General features: G+C 49.2%; 1 long non-coding RNA gene across 1 annotated transcript in view; it reads right to left on the bottom strand.

Annotated features, from left to right (window-relative positions):
- LOC137650506 (uncharacterized) overlaps positions 1 to 20090 on the bottom strand; it is a 50877-nt gene that overhangs the window by 4677 nt on the left and 26110 nt on the right. The window contains exon 2 of the long non-coding RNA XR_011045971.1: positions 19118 to 19877. This is a non-coding gene — a long non-coding RNA (uncharacterized lncRNA). The remainder of the gene's footprint in view (positions 1 to 19117; positions 19878 to 20090) is intronic.

Genomic DNA, 20090 nt, shown 5'->3' with positions numbered 1-20090 from the left:
TTTGTGGAGAATCGTGTCTAGTTTCATGCCTAGGTATACCAGTTTCTTCGTAGGGCGCAGAGAGGACTTCTCGAGATTTACCAAGATCCCTAGATCTTGGCAAACTTCCAGAAGCCTGTCTCGGTGTCGCAGAAGGGTCGACTCCGAGTCTGCCAGGATTAGCCAGTCGTCTAGATAACGAAGGAGACGGATGCCGTTCCTGTGAGCCCACGATGAGATCAGAGTGAACACCTTGGTGAACACCTGGGGTGCCGTGGAGAGACCGAAACACAGCACCTTGAACTGGTAGGTCTTGCCGTCTAGGCTGAATCTTAAGTACTTCCTGGAAGACGGATGGATGGGGATCTGGAAGTACGCGTCCTTCAGATCCAGAGTGCGCATAAAGTCTTGTGGTCTCACTGCAAGTCTGACCATGTCCGCTGTCTCCATACTGAAACGAGTTTGTACGACAAACTTGTTTAGTGCTGAGAGGTCGATGACCCGGTCTCCAGCCTCCAGACGCCTTCTTTACAAGAAAGAGTTGACTGAAGAAGCCTGGGGAGCCGTCGTCGACCTCCTGGAGAGCATCTTTCTTGAGCATGGTCTCGACTTCTGCCCGGAGGGCCAACCCCTTTGCCGATCCCAAGGCATAGGAGTTCAACAACACTGGATTCGCTTTCAGGGGAGGTAGAGATGTTGTGAACGGGACGCGATACCCTTGACTGATCACAGAGACCGTCCAAGGGTCGGCCCCGAGTTGCTGCCACTTCTGCACGCAACTTTTTAGGCATCCCCCCACAGGTGGACTGCCACTCCTAGTGCTTGCGACCTTTGCCCCTTCCTCTAGGAGTACTACCTCCCTTAGAGGACTTGCCGCGTTTCTTGTCTTTCGGCTGAAAGGACTGCGGCTTAGACATGCTTGTCTTAGCTGCCGGAGCCTGCTTAGGTGTCTTGCGAGGCTGCTGTTGACGTTGTTGTTGAGGGGCTGGAGGTTTATAGGGCCGAGATGTCAGGGCCCTTAGGAGGAGAGTCCTGGTTCGATCTCCTCCACCTCTCAGCCGACTGCTCCATGTCACGAGGCTCCAGTAACTCCCCTCCAAAAATAGAGGAGTGCCTGAGCCTGCTGACATCTGCAGTGGGGATCTTCGGATGGAACCTCTCGGACACTGAATCGCGTCTTTTGAGGATCATGTTGGCCCACAGGTTAGTGACCTGGTGGGCTAGAAACTCAATAGAGCGAGTGCCCGAGAGGAGAAAGGTCTCCAAAGCTTTCCTATTGCTCTCCTTGGACAGATCCTCGGATCGCAATAGGATGCCCAGAGACCCAAGCCAGAGATAAAGCCACGAAGTTGCCTGCATGGCACTCTTCGCGACTTTTTCCAGGTTTTGGATCTCTGACGCCGCAAACGTCACCTGCCGGGTAGAGAGCTTCTCGAAAGAAGTTCCCTTTGCTAGTTCTTCCACGGAATGATGGAGTGGAAGATACATGCAAGACTCCCCGTCAATCTCGAAATACCTCCTCTGTTGGACTAGAGGAGGTGGGAGGAGTCTGAACCCGGCAGAAGAACGCCCTGAGGAGGCCAGACCGGAGAGTTGAGCTTTGACCTTGTCTCTGGTGCCTTTCACCCCTTTAGACCAGGGCAAAGCTGCACTAGTCTTGGGGGGCCTCTGGACACCAAAGACCTCGTCAAGCACGGTGTCTTTCCCCTCGCGAGGGGCTGTCTCCGGGTCCTTGATTTTGTTGAACTCCCTCATCAATCCAAGGACCTGTCAGAACGCATGTTCTGACTCGCTGTGCTCTCCTCTTGGTGGACTAGCAGCTAAGTCTCCCATCCCCAAGAGGTCTTCTTGGGGAGAAACGTGGATGTCCTCCCCAGGTATAGCTGGCTCTCGACGAATCCTCGATGAAGATTTTGGAACAGTCTTGGTGTCCTTCGATTCCCTCCTGGGAGGGAAGTAGGACTCCAACAAAGACGCCCGAGGAGGACCCTCCTCCCGTGCAACCCCTCCTCTATCCGGAGAAAATTCTCCCCTTAGTGCCAAGGGAGAATTCTCCGAGTTAGAGGAATCCCCCGAGGACGAGATAAACTCATCTACAGGAGGGGGTGGAGCTGCAGAGGTTGGAGAAGGAGAAGGGGTCCGCTTGATGGGGTTCCTGGAGACCAGCTTTTCCCGGGGAGGAGTCACCACGAAGCCCACTCCTTTCCTTTTCTTCAACGGTGGAGAACCCGTCACAGGGTCCCGTCCCTGATCAGTGCTGGAAGGCTTAATAGCCTGGACCACAGCATTGATCATGTGGCGGAACCATGGTAGACGGGTAACTGACGCTGTGTCAGCAATCCCCGCTGGAGAAAAGGGGATCTCGCAACCCTTAGGAGTGGACACCACGGGGCCTTCCTGAAAAGAAAAAGATGATTGCCTAGACCTCTCTGCCGATCTTTCTTGTTCTGCCGTTGTCCTCCTCTTGCGCGGAGGTGAATCCTGGGAACGCCTCCCAGGAGGAGCGTCCTGCTGATGATCCTTGCGATCCGTATGACCCACACGGGCGGGTACGATGCCGCGCCCGGGAGAGCTCGTGAAAAAAGTTTCGCGCGCGGGCAAGGTAGCGCGATGACGCGTAGGCGAGCGTCCTGTGGGTGAGCGTTCGCGCGTAGGAGAATGGCGGCCATAGGACCGCGCGTGATGGCGCGCAGGTGATTGGTGCGCAGGTGAACGCGCGTGGGAGCGCGCAGGTGAATGGCGCGCAGGAGGGTATGCACGAGGTCAAGTAGGAGAGCGTGCATATGAACGCGTAGGAGAATGTTCCAGAGAACCTCTTAGGAGAGCGCTGGTGATGGTGGGAGGGAGAGAGATGTCTCCTAGAAGACTTGGTCTCCCTCAACTGGTGGCGCGCAGATCTGTCAGTGATTGGGGCGCATGAAGGCGAGGCCCCTTCTTTAGAGCCTGCAGGCCCCACAGTGTGTTGGCGTGAAGGGCGAGCTGTAGGAGATCGTGGGCGTGTGTGCGCCAAACTTAAGAGGCGCTCAGAAATCGAAGGGCGCGCAGGGGCAACTGGGAGTGCAGGAACCAACGAGTGAGGCAAAGGTGAACCCTTGCGAGCGTCTGAATCAGAAGATCTTGAGGGCGCTGGCGAGCGTGGGCGCGCAGGGCGTGCAACAGGCACAGGCACTAGTGCGTGCTTGCGCGCGCGCAGGAGAGTGATGGTGCGCAGTGCGCCCATCAGGAAGTTGTTGCTTCTCAGGCTGAGGGCGCCCTAAAGAGCGCTGGTGAGCAGGGGAGCTCTGGCGAGTAGGAGATCGCTGGCGCGTTGGAAGGCGTTGTACCTTCTCTGGATGTCCAGGAGAGCGCTGGCGCGCAGGAGATCACTGGCGCGTTGGGGAGTGTTGGTCCTTCACAGGCTGAAGAGCGCGCCCAGAAAGGCGCTGGCGAGCAGGAGATCGCTGGCGCGTTGGGGAGCGTTGATCATCCTCAAGATGAAGAGCGCACCCAGGGGCGTGCTAGCGAGCAGGAGAGCGCTGGCGCACAGGAGATCGCTGGCGCGTTGGAGAGCGCTGGCGAACAGGAGATCGTTGACGAGTAGGTGACGAAGATGACCTACGCTCAACTGCACGCAAGCGCGCAGGGGCCAGGGACTTAACCCCAGAGTCCTTTTCCCCCGAAGGGGACGGTGCCTGTAGGATTACAGGTGATGGCAGCACTGAAGATCTGGCAGGAGTAGGGGATCGTGAACGATCCGCAGAGAGGTCAAGGGATGTTGCAGGTACAGTATGACCTTCTCCTGACGAGGTAGTTCCTCCGCAGGGGGAGGAGAAGGAGACCCAAAGAGGCGCCTCTTCACCCCTTTATAGGGAGAAGGGAGCCCCCTCTCTCGAAGAGGCCTACATGCCTTACGTCGAATGCGACCCCTGGGTAAGGAGTCAGGGTCATCAGTCCTTCGAAGAGGTGTCTCTGAAAGCGCGCTCCCCGGGGGGGAGACGAGCTCGCAAGAGAGACCGGAGGACCCACTTTCCCCTTCGAAGGCTGCGCGGAAGGGAGAGGTGAGTCTTCCGCAACATCCGAGGCAGCAGGATAAAGGGTTTGACTTGACACGTCAGAAGGGACAGTCAAAACAGCGTTGACAATGTCCGAAGGATAAACCTCCGGAATTACCGGCGACTGTTTGACTGCAGCCCCCAGCTGCAACAAGTCAAACAGGCCTTCCTTGGAGGGAGTGCCCTTAAGCCCCAAGGAAGCCCAAAGCTGAAATAAACCATGGTTAGATACCGTACAGTCAAATTCATCAAAATATAAAATATCCTCCCCGGGGGAGGAGAGGGAACAACCTCGCTAAGGGAGGCCACGCCCTCTCCACCACCCCGAGGTTGGCAAAAACCACTAGGGCCTGCGATCTCACTCGGCAGTTTCACAGGTGAAGCCGGACGAGGGAGACCTTCGGAGGAGGTTTGGGCAGTGCAAGGGGAGTCCTTAGAGACCTCCTTCTTCAAAGTCACCTTTGAAGGAGATCGGTCTCTCTTGGACTTCTTCTTGCGCCTACGGCCGAACTTCTCCCACTGGGAGGTAGACCACTCACTGCACACATTTTCCTAGTCACACCGTTGACCTCGGCAAAGGGGGCAAAGGGCGTGAGGATCCGTATCCATAGAGGACATAAAAGTCCCGCACGGGCGATTAGGAAGTCCAGGGCAAGTACGCATTGTTATAGAGTCGAGGCCAACTTCACACACAAACTGATCAAAGAGAAAGCAGATTAAAGGCTGTCAAGCGAGGGTGAGAGCAGAAACGTCTGATCATCACCCGAGCCAAAAGTGAATTGAGCTATTCACAGTCTGTGAGGGGGGGGGGGGAGGGGTAGCAAGCTACCCCTTCCCTACCCCCCGCTAACTAGCAAGGGGGTAGTTAACCCTCGTTAAAATTTAATGGCTCGTCATTTCAGCTCCGCCAAAATAATACCCCATATAAATAGCGTGGTTTGTATTAGGTTATGGAACAAAGCTTAATTCGATATAGCATAAATGTCCAAGCACTCTACAACTGCACAGAAGTTCAGTTTTCTAAGATCTAAGTATGTACAGTATTCAGTTCCTTGAGCAGCACAGGTGTAAAACTGGTCCTTCTCCACATTAGAAATGAAACGGCAAATGGCATGTGGAATAAAACTTCAAGAAAACCATGTAGTATTGAGCATTCAATTGTATGCAGGTGAAACAAAGGTGCAAAATATATACTTTACACAACTAAAAGTTAAGGCATGAAAATTAATGGCTTATAAAACTGTGAAAATGTTCGTCAGTATAACTGAATTAATTACACTCGATTAAAATACTGACAACCATTGTACATAAAAAATTGAAATAAGGCCAATTCTCTGGAATATATTTTCATGAAAGATTAGAACGTGTCTTATTTTATAGTTTATATATGACTGATTTATCTAAATGTTATTACTGATCCCAAAATATTTTATATATTTTTATTCATTACTTATATGTAGTTTACTTGCAACAGTATTTTCTTATTTCCTTTTGTCACTGGGCTACTTTCCTTGTTGGAGCCCTTAGGCTTGTAGCATTCCGCTTTTCGAATCAGGGTCGTAGCTTGGCTAGTAGTACAGAAGATCCTCAACTTACAAACTTAATTAGTTCTGTGAAACTGGTTGTAAGTCGAATTTTATTAAATTTTGTTTTATTACAGTATTTCTTTATTTAATCTTTGTTATTTTCAGTTGGATTTGTGTTTGCATCTGTGAATGTTTGTAAGTTGGGGGCATTCTGAAATAACACTAATAATAATAATAATACTACACTACATCCGAAATCAATGTCAATGCTCAGTTGCCTGTCGTTGAAATCATACCACTAATAAGCGACAATGGTTTGTATTCATATAAGAACAAATACTCTAAAAGGATATTTGACCAGGTAATGTTTCTATCTTTTACCTAACAGAGCTTTATATTAGTTAATGGTATGAAAATTATCAGGGAAGAGTTAATCCAACCAACAAATAACTATTTGTTAAATTAATGCAACTACACATGCAACATTTTAAATCAAGCTGTGCCTCAGTTTAATGGATATGCTCGCTGAGGATTACCATGTTCGTAAAAGCAAATTTCCTACATAAGCTAACCTACACAATACCCTTAAAAATATCAATATTATTAGAAATAATATTTTAATTACAAAATAAATTTTTGAATATACTTACCCGGTGAATATATATAGCTGCAACTCTGTTGCTCGACAGACAAAAAACTGTAAAAACTCGCCAGCGATCGCTATACAGGTTGCGGGTGTGCCCATCAGCGCCAACTGTCGGCCAGATACCATACTCAATGTAAACAAAGACTCAATTTCTTCTCATCCCACTGCGTCTCTATTGGGGAGGAAGGGAGGGTCGTTTAATTTATATATTCACCGGGTAAGTATATTCAAAAATTTATTTTATAACTAAAATATCATTTTTAAATATTTAACTTAGCCGGTGAATATATATAGCTGATTCACACCCAGGGTGGTGGGTAGAGACCAGTTAAATATGTTTACATCGTATAAGCTAAGAGTTTTTATTTCATTTTGGAAGTTATCAATATAACAAAAACAAAATAAATAGGTACCTGGTAAGGAAGTTGACTTAGACGATTACTCTGCCTTGTAAGTACGTCTTCCTTACGGAGCCTCGCGATCCTCTTAGGATGCTGACAGACCCCTAGGAGCTGAAGTATCAAGGGCTGCAACCCATACAACAGGACCTCATCAAACCCCTAATCTGGGCGCTCTCAAGAAATGACTTTGACCACCGGCCAAATCAACCAGGATGCGAAAGGCTTCTTAGCCTTCCGGACAACCCATAAAAAACAATATTAAAAACATTTCAAGAGACAGATTAAAAGGATATGGAATTAAGGAATTGTAGTGGTTGAGCCCTCACCCACTACTGCACTCGCTGCTACGAATGGTCCCAGTGTGTAGCAGTTCTCGTAAAGAGACTGGACATCTTTCAAGTAAAATGACGCGAACACTGACTTGCTTCTCCAATAGGTTGCGTCCATTATACTTTGCAGAGATCTATTTTGCTTAAAGGCCACGGAAGTTGCTACAGCTCTAACTTCGTGCGTCTTCACCTTAAGCAAAGCTCGGTCTTCCTCACTCAGATGTGAATGAGCTTCTCGTATTAACAATCTGATAAAGTATGACAAAGCATTCTTTGACATAGGCAAGGATGGTTTCTTAACTGAACACCATAAAGCTTCAGATTGGCCTCGTAAAGGTTTAGTACGATTTAAATAGAACTTAAGAGCTCTAACAGGGCATAAGACTCTTTCTAGTTCATTGCCTACGATCTCCGATAAGCTGGGAATATCGAAAGATTTAGGCCAAGGCCGAGAAGGTAGTTCATTTTTGGCTAGAAAACCAAGTTGCAGCGAACAAGTAGCTTTTTCCGACGAAAATCCGATGTTCTTGCTGAAGGCATGAATCTCACTGACTCTTTTAGCCGAGGCTAAGCATACCAGGAAAAGAGTTTTAAGAGTGAGATCTTTCAGGGAGGCTGACTGTAACGGCTCAAACCTGTCTGACATGAGGAATCTTAGTACCACGTCTAAATTCCACCCAGGGGTAGCCAAACGACGCTCCTTAGTGGCCTCAAACGACTTAAGGAGGTCTTGCAGATCTTTATTGTTGGAAAGATCTAAGCCTCCATGCCGGAAGACCGATGCCAACATGCTTCTGTAGCCCTTGATAGTGAGAGCTGAAATGGATCGTCCTTTTCTCAGGTATAAGAGAAAATCAGCTATTTGGGCTACAGAGGTACTGGTCGAGGATACAGAAACTGACTTGCACCAGTCTCGGAAGACTTCCCACTTCGATTGGTAGACTCTAATGGTAGACGCTCTCCTTGCTCTAGCAATCGCACTGGCTGCCTCCTTCGAAAAGCCTCTAGCTCTCGAGAGTCTTTCGATAGTCTGAAGGCAGTCAGACGAAGAGCGTGGAGGCTTTGGTGTACCTTCTTTACGTGTGGCTGACGTAGAAGGTCTACTCTTAGAGGAAGACTTCTGGGAACGTCTACTAACCATCGAAGTACCTCGGTGAACCATTCTCTCGCGGGCCAGAGGGGAGCAACTAACGTCAACCTTGTCCCTTCGTGAGAGGCGAACTTCTGCAGTACCTTGTTGACAATCTTGAACGGTGGGAATGCGTAGAGATCCAGATGTGACCAATCTAGGAGGAAGGCATCTATATGTATTGCTGCTGGGTCCGGGACTGGGGAGCAATAGATTGGAAGCCTCTTGGTCAGCGAGGTTGCAAAGAGATCTATGGTTGGTTGACCCCAAGTGGCCCAAAGTCTCTTGCACACATCCTTGTGGAGGGTCCATTCGGTTGGAATTACTTGCCCTTTCCGACTGAGACAATCTGCTATGACGTTCAAGTCGTCTTGGATGAACCTCGTTACTAGGGAGATGTCTTGACCTTTTGACCAGATGAGCAGGTCCCTTGCGATCTCGTACAACGTCAGTGAGTGGGTACCTCCTTGTTTGGAGATGTACGCCAAGGCCGTGGTGTTGTCCGAGTTTACTTCCACCACTTTGCCTCGAAGGAGATACTCGAAGCTTTTCAAGGCCATATGAACTGCCAACAGCTCCTTGCAGTTGATATGCATGCTCCTCTGACTCGAGTTCCACAGACCTGAGCATTCCCGACCGTCCAGCGTCGCGCCCCAGCCCAAGTCCGATGCGTCCGAGAAGAGAACGTGGTTGGGAGTCTGAACAGCCAGGGGAAGACCCTCTCTTAGGTTGATATTGTCCTTCCACCAAGTCAGACAAAACTTTATCTTTCCGGAAATCGGGATCGAGACCGCCTCTAGCGTCTTGTCCTTTTTCCAGTGAAAAGCCAGATGGAATTGAAGAGGACGGAGGTGTAGTCTTCCTAGTGATACAAATTGTTCCAGGGATGACAGCGTCCCTATCAGACTCATCCACAGCCTGACTGAGCAGCGTTCCTTCTTCAGCATCTTCTGGATGGATAGCAGGGCTTGATCTATTCTGGGGGCCGACGGAAAAGCCCGAAAAGCTAGACTGTGAATCTCCATCCCTAAATACAGAATAGTTTGGAATGGGACCAGCTGCGACTTTTCCAAATTGACTAGGAGTCCCAATTCCTTGGTCAGATCTAGAGTCCACTTGAGATCCTTCAGACAGCGACGACTGGAAGAGGCTCTGAGAAGCCAGTCGTCCAAATAAAGGGAGGCTCGGATGTCCGATAAGTGGAGGAATTTGGCCACATTCCTCATCAGCCTCGTAAATACGAGAGGAGCTGTGCTTAGGCCAAAGCACAGGGCCCGAAACTGGTAAACCACATCTTCGAAGACGAATCTCAGAAAAGGTTGGGAGTCTGAGTGAATGGGGATGTGGAAGTAGGCGTCCCTTAGGTCTAGCGAGACCATCCAGTCTTCCTTTCTGACCGCTGCTAAGACTGACTTTGTGGTCTTCCATGGAGAACTTCGTCTTTGTGACAAAGACATTCAGAGCACTGACGTCTAGCACCGGTCTCTAACCTCCTGTGTTCTTTGAAACTAGGAAGAGACGGTTGTAAAATCCCGGTGATCGAAGGTCCGAGACTTTGACCACCGCTCCCTTCTCTAGCAAAAGAGACACTTCCAGTTTCAGGGCTTGTCTCTTTTCTTCCTCTCTGTACCTGGGAGAGAGATCGATGGGGGCCGTCGCTAGAGGGGGTTTGCGTACAAAATGTTATTTTCATTAGTAAATTAAATTTTTGAATATACTTACCCGATGATCATGTAGCTGTCAACTCCGTTGCCCGACAGAAATCTAAGGTCGGGATACGCCAGCGATCGCTATCCAGGTGGGGGTGTACACAACAGTGCCATCTGTGAGTAGGTACTCAAGTACTTCTTGTCAACAAGAACTCAATTTTCTCCTCGGTCCACTGGTTCTCTATGGGGAGGAAGGGAGGGTTCTTAAATTCATGATCATCGGGTAAGTATATTCAAAAATTTATTTTACTAATGAAAATAACATTTTTCAATATTAATCTTACCCGATGATCATGTAGCTGATTCACACCCAGGGTGGTGGGTGGAGACCAGCATACATGTCAACATAAGAAGCTAAGTATCCCGTATTTCATTTTATCAGTTATTCAAAATAACAAACATAAAATAATTAAGTACCTGGTAAGGAAGTCGACTTGAACTATTACTCTGCCTTTTTTAAGTACGTCTTCCTTACTGAGCCTAGCGGTCCTCTTAGGATGCTGAACGACTCCTAGGTGCTGAAGTATGAAGGGCTGCAACCCCTACTAAAGGACCTCATCACAACCTCTAATCTAGGCGCTTCTCAAGAAGGAATATGACCACCCGCCAAATCAACCAGGATGCGGAAGACTTCTTAGTCTTCCGTACAACCCAAAAAACAACAATAAAAAGAATTCAAGAGAAAGATTAAAAAGGTTATGGGATTATGGGAATGTAGTGGCTGAGCCCTCACCTACTACTGCACTCGCTGCTACGAATGGTCCCAGGGTGTAGCAGTTCTCGTAAAGAGACTGGACATCTTTGAGATAGAATGATGCGAACACTGACTTGCTTCTCCAATAGGTTGCATCCATAACACTCTGCAGAGAACGGTTCTGTTTGAAGGCCACTGAAGTAGCGACAGCTCTAACTTCATGTGTCCTTACCTTCAGCAAAGCAAGGTCTTCCTCCTTCAGATGAGAATGTGCCTCTCTAATCAGAAGCCTGATGTAGTAAGAAACTGCGTTCTTAGACATCGGAAGAGCAGGCTTCTTGATAGAACACCATAAAGCTTCTGACTGTCCTCGTATTGGCTTTGTCCGTCTTAAATAGTACTTAAGAGCTCTTACTGGGCAAAGTACTCTCTCTAGTTCGTTCCCCACCAAGTTGGACAGGCTTGGGATCTCGAACGATTTGGGCCAAGGACGGGAAGGAAGCTCGTTTTTCGCCAAAAAACCGAGTTGCAAGGAACATGTAGCCGTCTCAGATGTAAAACCTATGTTCCTGCTGAAGGCATGGACCTCACTGACTCTTTTAGCTGTCGCTAAGCAAACGAGGAAAAGAGTTTTTAACGTGAGATCCTTAAAAGAGGCTGACTGGAGCGGTTCGAATCTTGATGACATCAGGAACCTTAAAACCACGTCTAGGTTCCAGCCTGGTGTGGACAACCGACGTTCCTTTGAGGTCTCAAAAGACCTAAGGAGGTCCTGTAGATCCTTGTTGGTAGAAAGATCCAAGCCTCTGTGGCGGAAGACCGCTGCCAACATACTCCTGTAGCCCTTGATCGTAGGAGCTGATAGGGATCTTACATTTCTTAGATGTAACAGAAAGTCAGCTATCTGTGCTACAGAGGTATTGGTTGAGGAAACTGCATTCGCCTTGCACCAGCTTCGGAAGACTTCCCATTTTGACTGATAGACTCTGAGAGTGGATGTCCTCCTTGCTCTGGCAATCGCTCTGGCTGCCTCCTTCGAAAAGCCTCTAGCTCTTGAGAGTCTTTCGATAGTCTGAAGGCAGTCAGACGAAGAGCGTGGAGGCTTGCGTGTACCTTCTTTACGTGAGGCTGACGTAGAAGGTCCACTCTTAGAGGAAGAGTCCTGGGAACGTCCACTAGCCATTGCAGTACCTCGGTGAACCATTCTCTCGCAGGCCAGAGGGGAGCAACCAACGTCAACCGTGTCCCTTCGTGAGAGGCGAACTTCTGAAGTACCCTGTTGACGATCTTGAACGGAGGGAACGCATACAGGTCTAGATGGGACCAATCCAGCAGAAAGGCATCCACGTGAACTGCTGCTGGGTCTGGAATCGGAGAACAATACATCGGGAGCCTCTTGGTCATCGAGGTAGCGAAAAGATCTATGGTGGGCTGACCCCACAGGGCCCATAGTCTGCTGCAAACATTCCTGTGAAGGGTCCACTCTGTGGGGATGACCTGACCCTTCCGGCTGAGGCGATCTGCCATGACATTCATGTCGCCCTGAATAAACCTCGTTACCAGCGAAAGCTTTCGATCTTTTGACCAAATGAGGAGGTCCCTTGCGATCTCGAACAACTTCCTCGAATGAGTCCCTCCTTGCTTGGAGATGTAAGCCAAGGCTGTGGTGTTGTCGGAGTTCACCTCCACCACCTTGTTTAGCTGGAGGGACTTGAAGTTTATCAAGGCTAGATGAACTGCCAACAGCTCCTTGCAATTGATGTGAAGTGTCCTTTGCTCCTGATTCCAAGTGCCCGAGCATTCCTGTCCGTCCAGTGTCGCACCCCAGCCCGTGTCCGATGCGTCCGAGAAGAGACGGTGGTCGGGGGTCTGAACAGCCAATGGTAGACCTTCCCTGAGAAGAATGCTGTTCTTCCACCACGTCAGAGAAGACCTCATCTCTTCGGAAACAGGCACTGAGACCGCCTCTAGCGTCATGTCCTTTCTCCAGTGAGCAGCTAGATGGTACTGAAGGGGGCGGAGGTGGAGTCTCCCTAACTCGATGAACTGGGCCAGCGATGAAAGTGTCCCTGTTAGGCTCATCCACTGCCTGACTGAACATCGGTCCCTTCTCAGCATGCTCTGGATGCATTCTAGGGCTTGATTGATCCTTGGGGCCGACGGAAAAGCCCGAAAAGCTCGACTCTGAATCTCCATACCTAGATAGACAATGGTCTGGGATGGTACGAGCTGGGACTTTTCTACATTGACCAGGAGGCCCAATTCCTTGGTCAGATCCATAGTCCATCTGAGATTCTTCAGACAGCGACGACTTGACGGAGCTCTTAAAAGCCAGTCGTCCAAATAGAGGGAGGCTCTGATGTCTGCCAAGTGAAGGAATTTGGCAATATTCCTCATCAGTCTGGTAAACACAAGAGGTGCCGTGCTTAGGCCAAAGCACAGGGCTTGGAACTGGTACACAACCTTTCCAAAGACGAACCTTAGGAAAGGTTGGGAGTCTGGATGGATGGGGACGTGAAAGTATGCGTCTTTCAGGTCTAACGAGACCATCCAGTCCTCCTTCCTGACCGATGCTAGGACCGACTTCGTCGTCTCCATCGTGAACGTCTGCTTGGTGACAAAAGCATTGAGAGCACTGACGTCCAGCACCGGTCTCCAACCTCCTGTCTTCTTCGCTACCAGGAAGAGACGGTTGTAGAAGCCCGGGAATTGATGGTCCCGGACTATGACTACCGCTCCCTTTTGTAGCAAGAGCGACACCTCTTGTTGCAACGCTAGCCTCTTGTCCTTCTCCTTGTAGTTGGGAGAGAGGTTGATGGGAGATGTAGCTAGAGGGGGACTGCGGCAGAACGGAATTCTGTACCCCTCCTTTAGCCACTTCACAGACTGAGCGTCTGCACCTCTGCTCTCCCAAGCTCGCCAGAAGTTCTTGAGCCTGGCTCCCACTGCTGTCTGGAGAGGAAGGCAGTCAGATCCTGCCTTTTGCGGACTTGGAACCCTTCTTGGATTTGCCACGGTGACTGTCGGCACGGGTACCTCCTTTGCTGGAGGTTCTGCCACGAAAGGGCGGGATGAACCTAGTCGCTGGAGTGTCTACTGCTGCAGGACGGAAGGGTCTAGGCACGGAAGGTAAGGTTTTAGCCTTACGTGCGGAAGAAGCCATCAGATCATGGGTATCCTTCTGGATAAGTGAGGCAGCCATCCCCTTAATCAGCTCCTCCGGAAACAGACACTTGGAGAGAGGAGCAAACAACAACTCCGACTTCTGGCAAGGAGTGATACCAGACGACAAGAAGGAGCAAAGATGTTCTCTCTTCTTAAGCACTCCCGACACGTACGAAGCCGCAAGTTCACCAGACCCATCCCGAATGGCTTTGTCCATGCTAGACATGATCAGCATGGCAGAGTCCTTATCCGAAAGGGAAGTCTTTCTGCTTAACGCTCCCAGACACCAATCGAGGAAGTTGAAGATCTCGAAAGCACGAAAGACTCCCTTCAACAGATGATCCATGTCGGAAAAGGACCAGCAGATCTTCGATCGTCTCATAGCCAGCCTGCGGGGAGAGTCAACCAGACTTGAGAAGTCGCCCTGGGCAGAGGCAGGAACTCCCAAGCCGGGTTCCTCTCCCGTGGCATACCAGACGCTCGACTTGGAAGCAAGCTTGGAAGGCGGAAAGATGAAAGCAGTCTTTCCCAGTTGCTTCTTGGACTGCAACCACTCCCCCATAACCCTCAAAGCTCTCTTGGATGAGCGTGCGAGGACAAGCTTGGTGAAGGCAGGAGCAGCAGACTGCATGCCCAGAGCAAACTCGGAGGGAGGAGAGCGAGGGGTTGCAGACACAAACTGTTCTGGATACAAGTCCCTGAACAAGGCAAGGACTTTACGAAAGTCTAAGGAGGGAGGCGTAAACTTGGGCCCTTCTAAGTCGGAGTGCGGTTCATCCAAATGTGCAGCTTCGTCATCCGATACTCCATCATCCGAAAGCTGAGTAGGAAGTGGCAAAGGTGGAGCAGAAAGCTGAACGGCTGAATCCGGCAGCACGGGTGCATGCGTGACTGCTGCGGATCCAACATCATGCCGCTGCTGGTCAGTCTGCGAGCTGGCAACAACATAAGCAGAGTGCTGGTGCGTGGGAGGGACTGCCGTGGGTAGCAGAGCATGCCGCATGGGATGCGGAGAATGCCGCATGGTATGCGGAGTATGCTACATGGGTTGCGGAGCATGCCGCATAGGGTGAACACCCGGCAGCTCTACAGCACCCTCCCACTGCTGATGCGGTAGCTCACGCATTTCAACGGATGGTGCAGTAAGAACATGCGTCTGGCAGGGAGGACTGCGCATCGGTGGTGGAGCTCTCACAGGTGGAGTGTGGGAGCAGGCAGCCGCAGTATCTGCTGAGCGCACAACCGTGGCAGATTGTAGGTTAACAGGTGCGTTGTCAACCTTCTCAGCATAATACTCTAGCATGAACGCAACCAGCTGAGACTGCATAGTCTGCAGCATGGACCACTTAGGGTCTCTTGAGCGGTCGTGAGACCTTGGTCCATCGTTTCTTCCTTACTTCTTCCACAGACGAGGAATGGTAGGGCTCATTCGTCTGTTTGTGGATGGGACGATCTCTGGCAGATACGTCCGCAACCACTGAGGGTACATCCGTGCGCTGATCAAGGCCTGCCGAACCCTTTGGTCCTTCGACATTGCTTCTCCCCTGGGCTTGGGAGCTTGCAAGAGGTCCCGGACTGGGAGGACGACTGGCACGCACAGATGTACCCTCATGCGCAACACTGACACTGACACTTTTCACATCACTAGCACTAACAACACTTCCCACTGCACTCTTCGCTTTCAGCTCTTTGACATCTGCCAAAAGCTGATTACGGTCATTAGCCAATGACTCCACTCTGTCACCGAGAGCCTGAATGGCACGCATCATATCCGCCATGGATGGCTGAGCACTAGTAGCAGGGTCGGGAGTCACCACTACAGGGGAAGGAAAAGGTTGAGGGGCATGGGGAGAGGAAAAATCCACAGAGCGAGAAGAACTCCTCCTGATTCTCTCCTTCTCTAACCTACGTGCATTTTTAAGGAATTCGTTAAAATCAAATTCCGAAAGCCCAGCGCATTCCTCACATCGATCTTCCAATTGACAGGATTTACCCCTACAATTGGAACAAACGGTGTGAGGATCTAAGGAGGCCTTCGGAAGACGCCTATTACAAGCCCTAACACTACACTGCCTGTACTTAGGGACTTGAGACTGGTCAGACATCTTGGATTGTAGAAATAGTCAAAGGGGGGATCCAAAATCTAGCAAAGTTCGTTAACAATTAATCCAAATTAATTCCAAAAGCTTGCTAAGCTAATGATAAAGCTTCCTAAATAGCGAAGGCTAAACTCTAGAGTGAATACATCACCAAAATCGTGAAAACAACTCCAGAATCAACAGTGTATCCAAGTAGGTCTTGCCGGTGGCACGACAGAGGAAAAATTGAGTTCTTGTTGACAAGAAGTACTTGAGTACCTACTCACAGATGGCGCTGTTGTGTACACCCCCACCTGGATAGCGATCGCTGGCGTATCCCGACCTTAGATTTCTGTCGGGCAACGGAGTTGACAGCTACATGATCATCGGGTAAGATTAATATTGAAAAAGGGATTTTGTACCCCTCTCTGAGTAACTTCACAGATTGTTGATCTGCGCCTCTCTTCTCCCAGGCTTGCCAGAAGTTCTTGAGTCTGGCTCCTACTGCTGTCTGAAGTTGCGGGCAGTCAGACTCTGCCCTTAGAGGACTTGGGTCCTTTCCTCTTCCCTCGCTTCCCTTCGGCACGAGCACCTCCTCTGCTGGAGGCTCTGCCACGAAAGGGCGGAATAAAGCGAGACGCTGGAGTGTCTATCCTCGGTCTAGCAGACAATGTAGGCAAAGGGGGAGCTTTGCGAGCCGAGGACGCAACTAGATCATGGGTGTCCTTCTGAACTAAAGATAAGGCAATTTCCTTTACCAGGACTTCAGGAAACAGGCACTTGGAAAGGGGAGCAAAGAGTACCTCAGATCTCTGGCATGGCGTTACTCCAGCAGACAGGAAAGAACAGAGAGTCTCTCGCTTCTTCAGGACTCCGGACGTGAATGAGGCGGCTAGCTCGTTGGACCCATCACGGACGGCCTTGTCCATGCAGGACATAATGAGCAAGGAAACATCCTTATCTGCGGAAGAGATTTTCCTGCTCAGGGCTCCTAAGCACCAGTCTAAGAAGTTAAAGACTTCGAAAGCCCTAAATATCCCTTTAAGAAGGTGGTCCAGGTCCGATGGTGACCAACAAATCTTCGAGCGTCTCATGGCAAGGCGGCGGGGAGAGTCTACAAGACTTGAGAAGTCGCCCTGGGCAGAGGCAGGAACTCCCAAGCCGAGAACTTCTCCCGTGGCATACCAGACGCTCGATCTAGAAGAGAGTTTAGATGGGGGAAAGGCAAATGCTGTCTTCCCTAAACTCTTCTTAGACTCTAACCAGTCTCCCAACAGCCGCAAAGCTCTCTTGGATGAGCGAGAGAAAACGAGTTTAGTAAAGGCAGGTGCGGTAACAGGCACGCCTAATACAAACTCTGACGGCGGCGAACGAGGAGCCACAGAAACAAAGTGGTCAGGAAACAACTCCTTGAATACAGCCATGACTTTTCTAAAGTCCAATGATGGTTGAGTTGCCTTAGGCTCGTCCAGTTCTGAAGGTTGATCGTCTTGTGGTTCAGCAACGTCCTCATCTGATAGTTCCTCATCCGAAAACTGATGAGGAAACGGCAACGGAGTGGGGAACGTCTGGCTCGCTGAGTCCGGTCGCACTGGTGCATGCGTGACGGAGCCGGACGCAACGTCATGGAACTGCTGCACAGTCTGTGAACTGTCAACAACCATGGGTGCGCGAGGACGCACAGCGTCCACCCGAGACTGTCTAGACCGTCTGGGTTGTGCAGTCAACACCATACCGGGTTGCGGAGGTTGACGCACCGCGTCAAAACAAGTCACCTCTGATGGTTGCTGAACGTCCTGAACGTCAACAACCACCTCCGTGCGTCGCCTAACGTCAACGTGCGGCTGGCAACCCACACTGGGTCGCATCGGTGGAGGAACCACCTCAACTGGTAGACGCGAGAAAGTAACCTCAGCGTCAACAGGACGCACAACAGACCGCTTGGATGGTTGTTGGCCAGAAGGTTCAGCAGCAACCTTCTCCGCATTAAAGTCCTCCATCAAGGACGCAAGCTTGGACTGCATGTCCTGCAGCAAAGCCCATTTAGGGTCTACGGGAGCAGGTGCGGCAACAGATGGGGTGAGCGACTGAGGCGGTACCGCTTTGCCTCTCTTAGGCGGCGAGCAGTCATCAGATGACGGCAACGAGTCCGAACTGACCCAGTGGCTACAACCGGGACGTTGGACTTGTCCTGAAGGGACCGACTTACGTTTCAAAGGTCGTGAGACCTTGGTCCAAAGTTTCTTACGAGAAACACCTTCGGACGACGAGGTAAAAACGGGCTCTCTCGTCTACGTAGGTAGGGGCGATCTTGGGGAGATACGCCTGATACCATGGAGGGAACGTCTGTTCGCTGATCAAGGCCTCTCGAACCCATGCGTCGTACGACATTGCTTCTCCCCTGGGCTCTGGAGCTTGCAAGAGGTCCCGGACTAGGAGGACGACAGGCACGAACAGACGAACCCTCAAGCGCAACACTGTTCACAACACTTTGAGAAACACTAGGCACTTTATCACTTCCCGCGGCACTTAACATCCGCCATGAGTTGATTGCGGTCACTTGCAAGGGACTCAACTCTCTCCCCCAAGGCATGGATAGCACGCATCATGTCAGCCATCGATGGTTCCTGAGTGCTAGGAGGGGGGTTAGGAACAACCACTACAGGGGAAGGAATAGGTTGAGGGGCATGAGGAGAGGAAAAATCTACCGACCTAGAAGAACTTCTCCTTACCCTATCTCTCTCTAGTCTGCGTGTGTACTTCTCAAATTCGATAAAATCGAATTCCGAAAGGCCCACGCATTCCTCACACCGATCTTCCAATTGACAGGTTTTACCCCGAAAATTGGAACAAACAGTGTGAGGGTCGAGAGAAGCCTTTGGAAGACGCCTAGAACAGTCCCTAGCATTGCATTTTCTAAACTTGGGAACTTGTGAAAGGTCAGCCATTTTGAATTGGTCAAGGGAAAATTCCAAAAAACGATCTAAGTCATCAACAATGAATCCGATACAAAAAAGAGTTCAAGGATTTATTTGAAGAAAAACCCTGCACAGCGAAAGCTCACAACCAAATTAAAGTACTTCACCAAATATGATGGGAAAAACTCCAGGTTTCAACAGCGAGTAAAGTACGTCTTGTCGACACGTCGACAGAGAAGAAATTGAGTCTTTGTTTACATTGAGTATGGTATCTGGCCGACAGTTGGCGCTGATGGGCACACCCGCAACCTGTATAGCGATTGCTGGCGAGTTTTTACAGTTTTTTGTCTGTCGAGCAACAGAGTTGCAGCTATATATATTCACCGGCTAAGTTAAATATTTAAAATTTATCATTATAATCCCTTTTTAGAAACTTAACAGTCTAGAAATTAATCCCTTACATAAAGAATTATGATTAGTGTACTGTTCATAAGTATCTAAATTATTCTCACCTTTATTAGAGATGCAGAGGTGTCTTAATGACATTTATTCAAAGAATAAACTACACGATAGAATCAGCAACAGCAAATCTGGATTTACCGGCCATGTTCTTGCCTAACATATTTCAGGCTGAGGAATTCCATTAAGGCCACAAAGCAATGGAGTTCAAAGAGGAGGCAAAAATGTTTGGCTATGAGTATACAGCCTGCTTCTAGGTAGGAAGAGAGAGTCTATTATCATCTGAAATACATCCCATAACTGTTTAAGAATAAAATTCTTCCTCTGTACATTTCTGACAAGTTGACATGCAGTGCATCCTGCTGATATATCTTCAATGACATTATCATCATCATTTTCTATAGTAACTATGTGGTCTCTATAATGCCCATCTCTCCCTAAGTCATCTTTATGGAGTAGTTAACAGATCCTTTTTCAGCTTCCTCCATAATAAACAGCATAGGACTTGGTATTCATCCTTGAAGAATACTGAAACATATCGAAACGTTCCCGTGAAGAGAAAACTTGAAGAGTTAAAACTGGAAACGAAGCAGTTACCATAAATTCTGGATCAATTGTTATGGTACAGTAACGTCCCATGCTTAAGAAATCCTTCCTGTTTAAGCTGCCTTTGTAATGTTGATATTTATGGAAATTGTTTGTATCTGGTAATCCATCTTCTCTACTGTACATCTTGATTTCAAAGCCGTGTCCTTTAATTTTATAGACATTTTCCGCACACTTTTTTTACAGCGCTTTTATCTTCATCGAGACCTAAAATAAGACATAAAATTAGTTATATGTAAATCAGATCTAATAATAATAATGTTGAGGACTTAGCTTTAAAAGTTTCCTTTATGGATACTAAGCATTGCTGTGAGGAAAATATCTAATTCTTAGATTAGTAGGCTATTTTGTGAGCAATTATTCATTACTCATTACTCAATTTTCTGTTAATATTATTTAATTAGTGTTTGCAACCTCCAA

The sequence above is a fragment of the Palaemon carinicauda genome, chromosome 12 (assembly GCF_036898095.1).
Source record: "Palaemon carinicauda isolate YSFRI2023 chromosome 12, ASM3689809v2, whole genome shotgun sequence".
Lineage (NCBI taxonomy): Eukaryota > Metazoa > Arthropoda > Malacostraca > Decapoda > Palaemonidae > Palaemon > Palaemon carinicauda.
The sequence above is the reverse complement of the archived record's forward strand: the minus strand, read 5'-3'. Positions and strand labels throughout refer to the sequence as shown.